Genomic DNA, 12,684 nt, shown 5'->3' on the forward strand with positions numbered 1-12,684 from the left:
TGTTTATCTTGTGGATACTTACCATAATCTTAATAGGTCAATATAAATCCGATTTTATGATATATTTGAGTATATTCTTGACCTAATTGAAGATATTAATCAATTAATTAAATATTAATTTCCTTATATGATAACTGATTAATTATTTTAAATTAATTGGTAAATTGTTATGCAATAAATAATTAAATAATTCAAATATGGATAATTATGTGATTAAATGTTAATTTAGATTATTTGTTATTTGATCCCCTATGTTTTGAAAAGTTTAAAACTTGCCCTCAAGTTTTGAAATTTATGTTTTGTGATTAAAAGTTTAATTTAGACAATTTAAATTTCAAACCCTAGAATTTTACAAGTTTAAAATTCAACCCTATACTAATATAATATTACAAGATTAATATATATATATATATAAATATATATATATATATATATATATATATATATATATATATATATATATATATGTGTGTGTGTGTGTGTGTATAATTAAAAATGCTAGTCTTACCGTTAGTAGGCCTCATTCACGAAGCCGGTCTATAAGGTGGGTATAAGGTTGCTGCCTATAAAATGGCGCTTAATGGATGTACACTCACACCCACCGCTTGCTTGATCGGTGGAGGGTCGTTAGCCGAACGGGTAGGATAGGACAACCTCATCTCCTCATTAAAAGTATAATATGAAATCCAAAGTAACTACATGTTTTTCAAAATTCCCAATCCTAGTTACTTTAGGAAAAGGAAGTTGATGCAATCCCATGAAACTAAACTTTGCACCCTTGCTAAGAAGTTTGTGGAGCGTGTGTGGTTTACCGGCACACTAATTGGTTCTAGGCAAAGGTGGCAAAGGGTGATTCATTGTTTATCATAGTTCGATGGAGCGTGTGTGGTTTACCGGCACATCGAATAGGTGATTGTTACAATGAAGGCACCATGTGAATTTGCATGGTAATTCACACCCACTTTGTGATTCTCGGTATCCCAGTCACAAACGAGAGGGGCATATCGAGATTGGAACATGACATTGAAAAGTTCAATGAATCTCATCAAAACCTAGGAATTCTCAATACATTTAGAACTTAAAGTTAGGTTTTCACGGTGGAGAATTAGTGAATCGTCATTCACTTACCTTCAAATTGTTTGCATGTTAGATTACGACATCCCTTTTCTAATATGTAAATATTGTTGTTGGATCCTAGCCCTAATTTTTTCTTATTGGGTGATAATTACGGATTCAAGTTCTAATCTATCTTTGTCCTTTCTATTTGTAGATGTCGAACGCGAACAACGCTGCTGCTAACTCGTTTACATTGATGATCCTTTGTCAAAAGGTGACTTTCGATGGGACGAACTTTAGCGAATGGATAAGATACATTCGCACAATTGCTCGTTATGAGGACAAGGAGTATGTCCTCGATGAGAAGCTCGAGAAGATCAACCAAGAAATCGCTACTCTGGCTGAAATGACTACTTTTGAGACTCATGAACGTGATGCAACCCGAATTCCAAAATTCCTACGAGGACATGTATCCATACGAAATGCACCAAGACTTGTTGGAGAGATACCACGAAAACACGAGGCAGGAACGTTACGAGATCTTCACTAACATGATCTCCGCAAAAATGGGTCATGGAGAATCTCTAACCGTGCACCTGCGAAAGATGCAAAGGTATGTCGATCGTCTTCGCAAGTTGAATGTTGACTTTAGGGAAGACCTGGCAATCGACATGGTGCTTCACTCCTTGCCTCCGTGTTACAATCAATTTATGATGACCTACCACATGAACAACGAATAGGTCATCCTAAGTAAGCTCCAAGGTCTCCTTAGGGTTGCTGAAAGCAACCTCAAGGACAAGTCTATTGCACCCACTCCCAATCCCCCCGTTGCTCCTGTTTTGGCCATTGGGCAAGGAAGAGGTAAAAAGAGGAAGGCTCCGTCTAAGAGCCACCGCAAAGGAAAGTCCCGAGATGGTTCCTATTCTAGTGGGACCAAAGTTGATTCCGCTAAGCCTAACCCTAACCCAAAGGAGACAGAGTGCCACCACTGCCATAAAATAGGGCATTGGAAGAGAAGTTGCCCAGACTAGCTGCAAGCCATCAGGGAAGGAAAGATCAAGCTATCTTTCGCAGGTATATACACAATTAAATCTAATTATTCATCTCATGCTATTTCTTGGGTACTAGATACCGGATGTGGTTACCACATTTGTTCTGAATTGCAGGGACTAAGAAGAAATAGGGATGTGGAGCATGGAAGAATAAATCTAATCATGGGGAACAGAAGATCGTCGCATGTGACCAAGATTGGAGTGTATTCTCTAGTGCTTAGGAATGGTTTATGTTTAGATTTGAACAATTGTTGCTATTCGCCAAAAATGGCAAGAAACATCATTTCATTTCATGGTTTATTTAGACAAGGATTTAGATTTTCTTTTAATAATGAGAATGATTTTATTTGTGCTTATCTAAATGGTGTCTTATATTTTGAAGCAATACCGTGTAATGGAATTTATGAAACTATTATGATTGTAGATAACCTAGGAAATGATGTTTTATGCATGGATTCTTCCAATGGTATGGATAAATCATCCTTGTGGAATTGTCGCCTTGGACATGTCAACAAGAAACGCATAGCCCAACTCCAAAAGGATCGAGTGTTGGAGTCATTCTACCTTAGGGAAGATGACACATGCGAGTTTTGTTTACTTGGAAAGATGACCAAGTCACCCTTCACTAGTACATGTGAAAGGGGTGAGGGTCTATTGGACCTCATACATACCGATGTATGTGGATCGTTTAGATCAACCACAAAGGATGGGAACTGCTTCTATGTGACTTTTACCGATGACTAGTAGATATGGGTATATCTACTTAATGAAGAAAAAGTCGGAAACGTTTGAAAAGTTCAAAGAGTTCAAGAATGAAGTGGAGAATCAATTGGGCAGGAAAATCAAGATGCTTCGATCCGATCGAGGAGGAGAGTACCTAAGTCTTGAATTCCACGACTATCTCAAGGAGGGTTGAATAGTTTCACAATTGACGCCTCCTAGGACACCACAGTTGAATGGTGTGGTAGAAAGGCGTAATCGAACCTTGTTAGACATGGTCCGCTCTATCATGAGTCGTGCTTCACTACCTATCTCATTCTGGGGGTATGCCTTAGAGACTGCCGCCCATATCCTTCACCAAGTCCGTACTAAAAAGGTTGCCAAAACACCTCACGAGATGTGGACAGGGAAAGCTCCCTCGTTAGCACATATCAAGGTTTGGGGATGTGAGGCTTTCGTAAGACGAGATACTCACGACAAGCTCGAACCTCGTAGTGAGTGATGTATTTTAATCGGCTACCTGCAGAAATCCTTTGGATATCTCTTCTATAGACCGAAGGACAATGTTGTCTTCGTTGCGAGGAGAGGAGTTTTCCGAAAGTGAGAACTTATAAGCCAAGGAGACAGTGGGAGGCAAATCGAGCTTGAAGAGATTCAAGAGTCGATAGATGAAGGAACCTTTACCGCTGGCACTCAACATGAGGAGGAAACTCCGGTTGAACCGATTGACGTGTCATTACCTATTAGACGTTCCGAAAGAGTTAGAGTTTAACCCCAGTTGTATGGTTTTCATATTACTACCGAAGGGAAAACGTATATTAGTGATAGTACACTAAATAATTTAGATGAACCTAATAGCTATAAGGAAGCCATGGCAGGCTCGGAGTCTGCGAAATGGAAAGAGGCAATGGACAACAAGATTCAATTCATGTATGACAACCAAGTTTGGAATTTGGTTGATAATGTGCTCGGACGTAAGACCGTTGGGTGCAAATGGATCTTCAAGAAGAAGACCGACGTGGATGGAAACGTGCATATGTATAAGGCGTGATTTGTTGCGAAGGGCTTTACTCAAACTCCCGGATTTGACTATGATGAGACCTCTCTCACCAGTTGCAAAGATACAATCTATTAGGCTGATGCTAGCGATTGCCGTATTTCATGATTATAAGATTTGGCAAATGGATGTCAAGACCGCTTTCCTTAATGGGAAGTTGGCTGAGGATGTTTACATGGCTCAGCCAGAGGGTTTTGTTGATCCAAAGCATCCGAATAGAGTGTGTAAGCTTGAGAAGTCCATTTATGGACTTAAACAAGCGTCTCGCAGATGGACTCTTTGCTTTGATGAGAAAGTCAAAGAGTTTGGATTTGTACGAAGCAAAGATGAATCATGTGTATATGTCAAAGCCAGTGGGAGTATAGTAAGCTTCCTTGTTTTGTATGTTGACGACATATTACTCATAGGAAGCAACATCCCGACACTACAGGAGGTTAAGTCCTGGCTCGGGAAGTGCTTCGCTATGAAGGACCTCGGAGAGGCTTCCTATATTCTGGGAATAAGGATAGTGAGAGAACGAAGTAAGAGACTAATAGGACTTAGTCAAAACACTTACTTAGATAAAGTACTAAAACGTTTTAGTATGGAAAACTCGAAGAAGGGAGAATTACCGATACAAAGTAATGCCAAGTTGAGTAAGACTCAAAGTCCGAGTACCGAAGCTGAAATAGCAGAAATGAGCCGAGTTCCATACGCTTCCACAGTTGGCTCAATCATGTACGCTATGACTTGTACTCGCCCTGATGTAGCCTTTGCTTTGAGCATGGTTAGCAGATATCAAGGGATCCCTGGCAAAGCCCATTGGATTGCGGTCAAGAATATCCTTAAGTACCTTCGGAGGACGAAGGAATGGTTTTTAGTCATCGGAGGGAGTGATGACTTGAAGGTGCGAGGGTATAGTGACGCCAGCTTTCAGACCGACAGGGACAACTACCGTTCGCAGTCGGGCTGGGTCTTTACCATGAATGGAGGAGCAGTAACTTGGAAAAGTTCCAAGTAGGAAACCGTAGCTGATTCAACGTGCAAATCAGAGTACATTGCAGTGAGCGAAGCGTCGAAAGAGGCAATATGGTTGAAGAACTTCATCGGTGATCTTGGAGTTGTACCTTCCATAAAGGAGCCCATGGCGTTTTTCTGTGATAATGAAGGAGCGGTTGCCTGGACCAAGGAACCGAGGGATCATGGTAGATCTAGACATATCGACAGAAAATATCACTTTATTAGACATAGCAAAAGTTTGCTGCAACATTCATGAGTGCTTATGAACTAGTTTTGAGCATTGGAACAAACCCGCGCTTGCTGGAATCACCTTATGGAATTTGATAAAAAGGGTGATCGCAAGACGATAATATCATATGGTCTTAAAACCTAGATATATGGTTTGTTATTTATTAATTGGTTGTACATTGATAATGCGAAACCGCATCAGTAACTTGATGTTATAAAACACATTCTTGTGTATAGTTGATTAATGAATAAGTAAATGCATATAAGTCGAAGTTTATCTATTGCTTTTATCCTAAGAGGGTAAAAGCGATATCTCAGCCGCTCGATGATTTGATTTGACTTATGTGCCGGGCCTGGTCAGAACTGAATTGATGTGTTCGATTAAGTTCTATGTCAAATAAATCTGAGATCAAGAAACCAAATGCCAGACAATTGGTTCCATGTAAATGTGTGCATGATATCTAAACAGAGGACTGTACGATCCCTTATCTAAAGGACAAGATTGATAAGATCAGAGTTTGACAGCGTCTTTGAGAGCTATGATTGCTAATCGGATTATACTTGTATATAGTTACTAGACTTATCTAAGTGGGACACTGTTGGAATAGTGTCTAAGGCTGCAACTATATTAGGCAAGTATTTGACCCGGTTATGCATGGTCCTTTTGGGTTTCCTTCACCATAGCAACTTGATAGGATGATTTATAATGAGAGAAGAAATATTATTAATATATTATGAGAATAATATAAGGAATAATAATATTATTATTTGATTAATATAAGTCATAAATTAATTAGGAATTAATTTGTTGACTTAAAGAGATTAATTGAATAAAGGGGCATAAACTGTCAATTGAATGATAGTTGTATTTTGGGCTATAATCCCTTAAGGATAAAGGGGGACGGTTTTGAGGGCTTAAGATAGGCCTTAAAATCGTCCAAGGCTTATCATTAGAGTATTGGATTGCTTAGGGCCTAAGTTATCCAATTAGGGTTTAAGGGTGAAACCCTAGGAGCCTCACTAGTATAAATAGACCCTATGGGTTAAGGGAAATCGGCACTCTTGTCTCTAAAGAAACCCTAGCCGTTTTCTAGCTCCTCTCTCCTCTCTTTATAATCATCCTCTTGCTAGTTGGTGTTTGTAAGCCATTAGAGGAGTGACAATTGTGACTCTAAAGCTCCAAGGACAAGAAGATTCAAACAAGTGGTTCAAGGTAATCTTTCAAATCTGATTTCTTATGTTATTATACTCTAATAGTCATTAGAAGTCTTGGATTCAATGCATGTTCAATTAGAGAAACCTAGATCCAAGCATTAGGGTTTGTATGTGCACATAGGAATGTTCATATGGCTAAAACCCATCACTTCTAAGGTCTTACGAGGACTGGCGAAGTGGTGCTGTTTTGTTTCAAAGGAAGTAGCCAGCTTCTCAACAACCGAATTAAGCTTCGCTGCATTAGATTCGGCTACCCCGTGCAAAGACTCCAAAAAGAGGGTAGCATCTCGAAATAGTTTTTCGACTTTTTTGGTCGCAGCAGCACAAGCCTTTGTTGATGCATCTATAGCAACAGTAGCAGATTTGATGGAGGCTTCATGTGCCTTGGTGAAAGTATCGACCATCCCCTGAATGGCTGCTTCCGAGATATGGAACCGAGACGAGGAGGAAGAAGCGACAAGATAATCAATTTTCTCGTGAAGTTCCCTGATGTGCTTTTTGGTGACAGGAGCATCATCATCATCATCATCGCTCTGAACCTGGTAGGGACTGTAGTAAACTGAATCGAAAGTCATATCTTCCCCTCCTTGAAATGTCTCGGTTTCGGCTGAGTGATTAGGAGATAAAGGCGATTTTGGACATTCGGTTGTGGGAGTAGGTTCGGGTGTGGAAGTGGGTTCGGTTGTAGGTGTGTGTTCGGGTGTTGAAGTACCATCCCCCGTATCAGATACGTTGGTTCGAACTCCAGTGGTTGTTGTTTTGTGGCTTCAAAGAAAATGGTAGGTGGTATAGGAATAGAAGTGGGTGGAATATAAGTAGAGGAAGTTATGGGGGGGGGGAATGGAAATAGAGATAGCGATAGGTGGAGAGGAGACAGGTTCGGTTGTGACTGGTACCTCATGTGCAGGCGATCGGGGAGGAGAGTCGCCTCGAACCGACTCCTCTGAGTCTGAACTTTCATCCTCTGATTCACTTGAGGATGAAGCAAGAACAAGTTTTCTTTTAGGCTGTGTTTTCGCCTTCTTCGGTGGAGGTGATTGGGCTGCCTTTGTTGATTTTCTCTTCTTAGGAGTAGGGCCTTTCACCCCTTTGACCACTTCCGTTCCTTTCCCTTTCTCTGGTTTCTTGCCCCTGGTAGCAGGTTTGTCTGCATCGTTGATGGATTGAAGCATCCCTGCAGTCAGCTGTCTCGGACCCGAAAGAGGAAACTCCTTATAGGTCTTGATGATGTGGCTCTCCTCTGATACAAAAGCATACATGGACTCAGGAATTGAGCCAACAAAGATGAACTTGGAGGGATCAGTGACGATGATCTTTGTAGTGTGAAACACGCCAATCGAGGAGAGTGGAGAAGTGGCCACGGTGGGGACATGATACTTGTCCATTGCCCAGTTGGTGACGAGTGTCCAGAACCTGGCATAGGAGATTTCAGTGTGTCAAGAATTAGAGCCGAGGCTTTGAATCAACTGCTGCCAGAGAACCGAGCCATAGTCGAGGTTGATCCCATTGTACAACCCATAAAGAATTGTCATGAACAAACGACTTGCCCCATCAGAACCTGCACTCCTCTTAGATAAACCTTTGAACAAAATCATGAAGAAGCCGTTCCATTGAGAAGGAAGGCATGACTTCTTGAACTTCGTGACAGTAGTAAGGGTTTCAATGTAACCCATGTTGTAAAACATGGAGAATAATTGACCCACAGAGATCGAATTAGGGTTAACCCTCGATTCGTCAGGTTTAAACCCTAGAAGCCAGCAAAATCGCTGCTTTGAGATGGAGGTTTTGGTGTCAAGGATGTCGAAGTAGATGCGATCAACAGATTTGTCGTAGTGAGCAGTGGAGAAAATCCGGGATAGACATTCCATAGGCACAATTTCAACCTTGGAGAGTGCGAGAACCAGTGGAGAGTAATTGAGACACTCCACTATGGGATACATGAAGGCATCATAGGAGATTGGGTTGAGGTCGATGACCAAGCTTTGCTGAGGTCTGATTGGGAGAATGTGGGATCTAGAATATGTTTCATGAATAGAGGAGGAGTCCGCTATTCTTGAATGCATCGAAGAAGAAGATGAACAGTGGGAGAAAAATCGCCTTTGTTTGCTCTCAGAAATTTGGGTTGCAGTAAAGAGGTAAAACAATTAGGGTTTAACCCTTTATACCGGGTATGGAGGTGAGAGAAAAATTCGCCCCCAAATCCTCTTGAAACGCGAAACGTTCCTGAATTGATTGAAACGTGACAGTTGGCAACCCCGATGATTACGCATGAGAGAGAAAATCATTTCCTTTTAGCACGCCTTCCCACCAAATCCCTTTTTGAATTCTTGAAACCTTTAATATTCTGGCTGAGTCATCATCTTATCTTTTAAATGAGTTGTCATCATTAAATAAAATCAACCACAACATTCCCTTGTTGGTAAATCCTTAAGAACCGAAGCTACATAAAGGAGAGTAGCTTGTAGAGAATCGAACCAGACTTTTGGAAAATCAAAAAAGATTTTCGTGCATAGAGTTTCAAAGATAAAGAAATAAAGCAACATCTATGTGGGAATTTGTGATGTCAATATAGACACGAAACAGTGGATCCCGGGCACGAATCTCTTCCTTCAAAGTCAAGAGAGACTTTAAAGTGTCTGTGTGGTTTCCTGTTGAATTACGATCAAGCACTTGTTAAGAAGTGTTGAAAGGTATCTTTTGATGAGGCTTAAAAGGGTGGCTTTCGCTTCAGTTCAGAATTCCGGATCTCGACATAATACCGAAACCGAACGAAGTACCTGTGAGACCGATGTGGTCTGTTGAACAAGTAGGTTTGGACTATATCCAGTGACTTGTTGGAAATGTTTGGTGTGAAATCTCAAATAAAAATTTAAAAACTGGATTCTATGGGAAGAAATGTTATGGTGTGTAACAATTTCATAAGAATCACACAAAAAGAAAAATAGAGATTTCATGGTACAACCACTTGGGTGGTTTCGTTAATTCATGGGTGAAAGCTAGAGCAAATTTAATTGTTCACTGTCAATTCATAGTTGGTATTGAATTTTGGGTTTCATTTAGTACATAGTGACACGAAGCTAAGATCATAAACACAAAGATTGTGTAACCATAAACCTCAGTGGTTGTTTCTGAGAGTCTCAAGGGTTACATTCATGAACCGAAATATGATGGAGAAAAATGTTTGAGGTGTTGTAAAGAAACCAAAGTACCTCTGCTATAAAAAGAATGACCAAGCAGAAAACTCGTAACTCATATGAGAAAAGAGTAAGGTAGCTCATGATTAGAATAAATTTAGCAGCCAAATTGGGAAGACAAGGTTTGTACATACCTAGTCAATAAGGCTTTATTCAAAATTAGTTGCGGCTTAGGACAACATGCAGCAGCATGCTTCTAGGGACACTTAGCTAGTATAAAGTGTGAGAATGATACCTGCCCCATCGATATTCCAGAAATTGTTAACATAAACAGAAGTAGAGACAAAAGAAAGAAAATATTTTTGGAATTTTGATATTTTTGTAAAGAGAAAAACAAAACAAACCAAACAAAAAAAATTGAACCGAACCAGAAATGGATCGAACGCTCGGTTCATTTCGGTTCCTTAAAAAAATATTTTCGGACTTTTGGAAAACAATTGTACAAAAGTATACAACCAAAGACATCACCTTTTTGAGATAAGCGAAAACAAGTGGAGTGGGACCGAACCCGAAATAGACCGAGAGTTCGGTTCATTTCGGTTCCCGTGTGAACCGAACCCAAAATAGACCAAGCGTTCGGTTCATTTCGCTTCCAACTTTTAGTTTTGAGAAGGTGTTTTTGGTACTGACTCTGATTCCATCATACCTAGGCCTTGTTGGATTTTATTGAAATTTGCTTCAGGAAGGGCTTTGGTGAAGATGTCGGTCACTTGATCAGTGGTTCGAACAAAGTGAATTTCGATGTTTCCATCTACCACATGATCCTTAATAAAGTGATACCTCAGTGCTATATGCTTGGTTTTGGAATGTTGCACTGGGTTATGATAGATCCTAATTTCACTTTCTAAGTCGCAATATAGTGGGATCTTTTTCATATTGAGACCATAATCATGGAGTTGGCTTTGGATCCAAATCACGTGTGATGTGCAGGAGGCTGCTGCAATGTATTCTGCTTCGGCTGTATATAGAGAGACACATGTTTGTTTCTTCGATTGCCAGCTAACCAACTTCCCGTCTAGGAATTGGCAGCCTCCTGTGGTGCTTTTTTGGTCTAGACCACATCCTCCTAAGTCTGCGTCTGAGTAGGCTTGAACGAAGAAACCTGAGTTTGAGGGATACCAGAGACCGAGAGACGTGGTTCGCTTCAAATACAGGAATATATTCTTCACTGCCAGCATGTGTGGTTCACGAGGATTTGCTTGAAACCTAGCACAATAGCATACTGAAAAAATTATATCGGGCCTGCTAACTGTGAGGTACATCAGGGAACCAATCATTTGGCGATATAGCGTTATTTCGACTGCCGGTTTTTCCAAAGATGGTGTGAGCTTGGTGCTGAACTCCATAAGGACTTTGACCTTTGAGTCTCCCATCATGCCGAGTTTGGCAAGGAGAGTCTTTGTGTATGCTTCTTGGTTGATAAAGATGCCTTCGGGTCCCTGTCTAATATTTAAACCAAGGAAAAAGTTAATCGGACCAATTGAGTTCATTTCAAATTTAGTCTCCATCAACTTCCTGAATTCAGTTGTTAGGCTAGGATTGATGGAGCCAAAGATAATATCGTCGACATAGATTTGAACGATCATAAGGTGGTTACCTTCCTTTTTACGAAAGAAGGTTGGGTCAATCGAACCTTGTTTGAATTTAGACATCTTTAAAAACTTAGTTAATGTTTCATACCATTCCCTAGGAGCTTGTTTCTGACCATAAACTACTCTATCGGTGTAGACCAGAAAAACTCATCACAACCATCTGCATTATCTTCATTCACCAATGCAGTGAGTTCGACTGTCTGATGTTCGGTTACTCCTGTGACCTTATAAAACTGATTGGGAGTGGTTCTTACCTTTTGGTATACAACGGCCTTTTCTTTAAGGATTGGGGACTTATTTTTGGACAGACGAGTGAATTCCACAGAATTTTCAGAAATCAAGTATTTGTGGTTTTCTGGTTCGCTCCTAATAAACTCTGAACAGTCAACCTCATCCTCTACAGAGATTTCACTCATGTCATCGTCCTCATTAAGTTCAGATGCATTTTCAACATCAATTTTATTTTCGGAACTTAATTTGGTACTCAATGACTCAAATTTTTGTATAGTTTCGGCTCTGAGTTTCAACCTATCATTTTCATCCAAAAGGTTCTTAAGCATGTCCTTATGGTCTTTGGACTTTATAAACGATTCAATTTTGTCCAGACCAAACATATAAGTGGGATTTACATCATCTGAAGATACAACACTTTCACAGTTGTATGCTTCGGCATCGATTTCATCCTCCTTTAGCTCAAGAAAGGGCAAAATCATGCGATGTATTTTCTGGTGTATTTCACAGTCTAAATGTAGTTGTGTAATGTTAGTATAAAGTCTTTTTGCAATCAAACAAAAAACATTTCTCTATTTTAACAACTTAAGATTGTCTCTTTGCAAATAGATATTTTCATCCCTAGACTTAACCAGCTCCAACTCCTTTTGCTCAATCCACATTCTTCGCTCCTCACTCTTTGATGACACGCTGCTCATTTGGTCAGTCAGATTAGAATTCGTGACTCGTGTTTCAGTTAAACAACTATCTAGATTTGAAATTCTTGAATTCAAGTTATTTAATTCCTTTTCATATGATGTTTGTGGAATTTTAAACGAAACAAAAATGGATTGTACCTTCTTGATAAGTTCATTAAGTTCACTGATCTGCACACTGAGAGGCTTCGCTATAAAGCACACATCCTCTCGCTCCATAGCCACTTCGTTTCCACCATCAATGTTGTATCCCCTCATCTGGGATACATCTGTCACCATCAAACATCTTCCACTAGCATCACCACTCTTCGCCACATAAGCCTTTCCATGAGTAGGCTTTCTCACTTCATCATCTTCTGAGTCGGTCGACCACACCTGTACACCACCGAACTCATCATCATCTACCGAACCCTGCATAATTAGAGCATTCATAGAGGGATTAGTAGCAGCTTTCTTCCTTTTAATCTCCTCTAGTTTTTTTAGGAGACTTGCTTCTTCATCCTTCTCCTCATCTTTCTCTGCCACTTTCTTCAACATGCAATCTTTTGCGTAGTGATTTTTCCATCCACAGTAAAAACAGCTGACACCAGAATCAGCTTCACCCTTCGCTTCTTTCTTTGGTTCTTCAACCTTCGGCTCCTCTTT

Source organism: Lactuca sativa, chromosome 7 (assembly GCF_002870075.4).
Source record: "Lactuca sativa cultivar Salinas chromosome 7, Lsat_Salinas_v11, whole genome shotgun sequence".
NCBI lineage: Eukaryota > Viridiplantae > Streptophyta > Magnoliopsida > Asterales > Asteraceae > Lactuca > Lactuca sativa.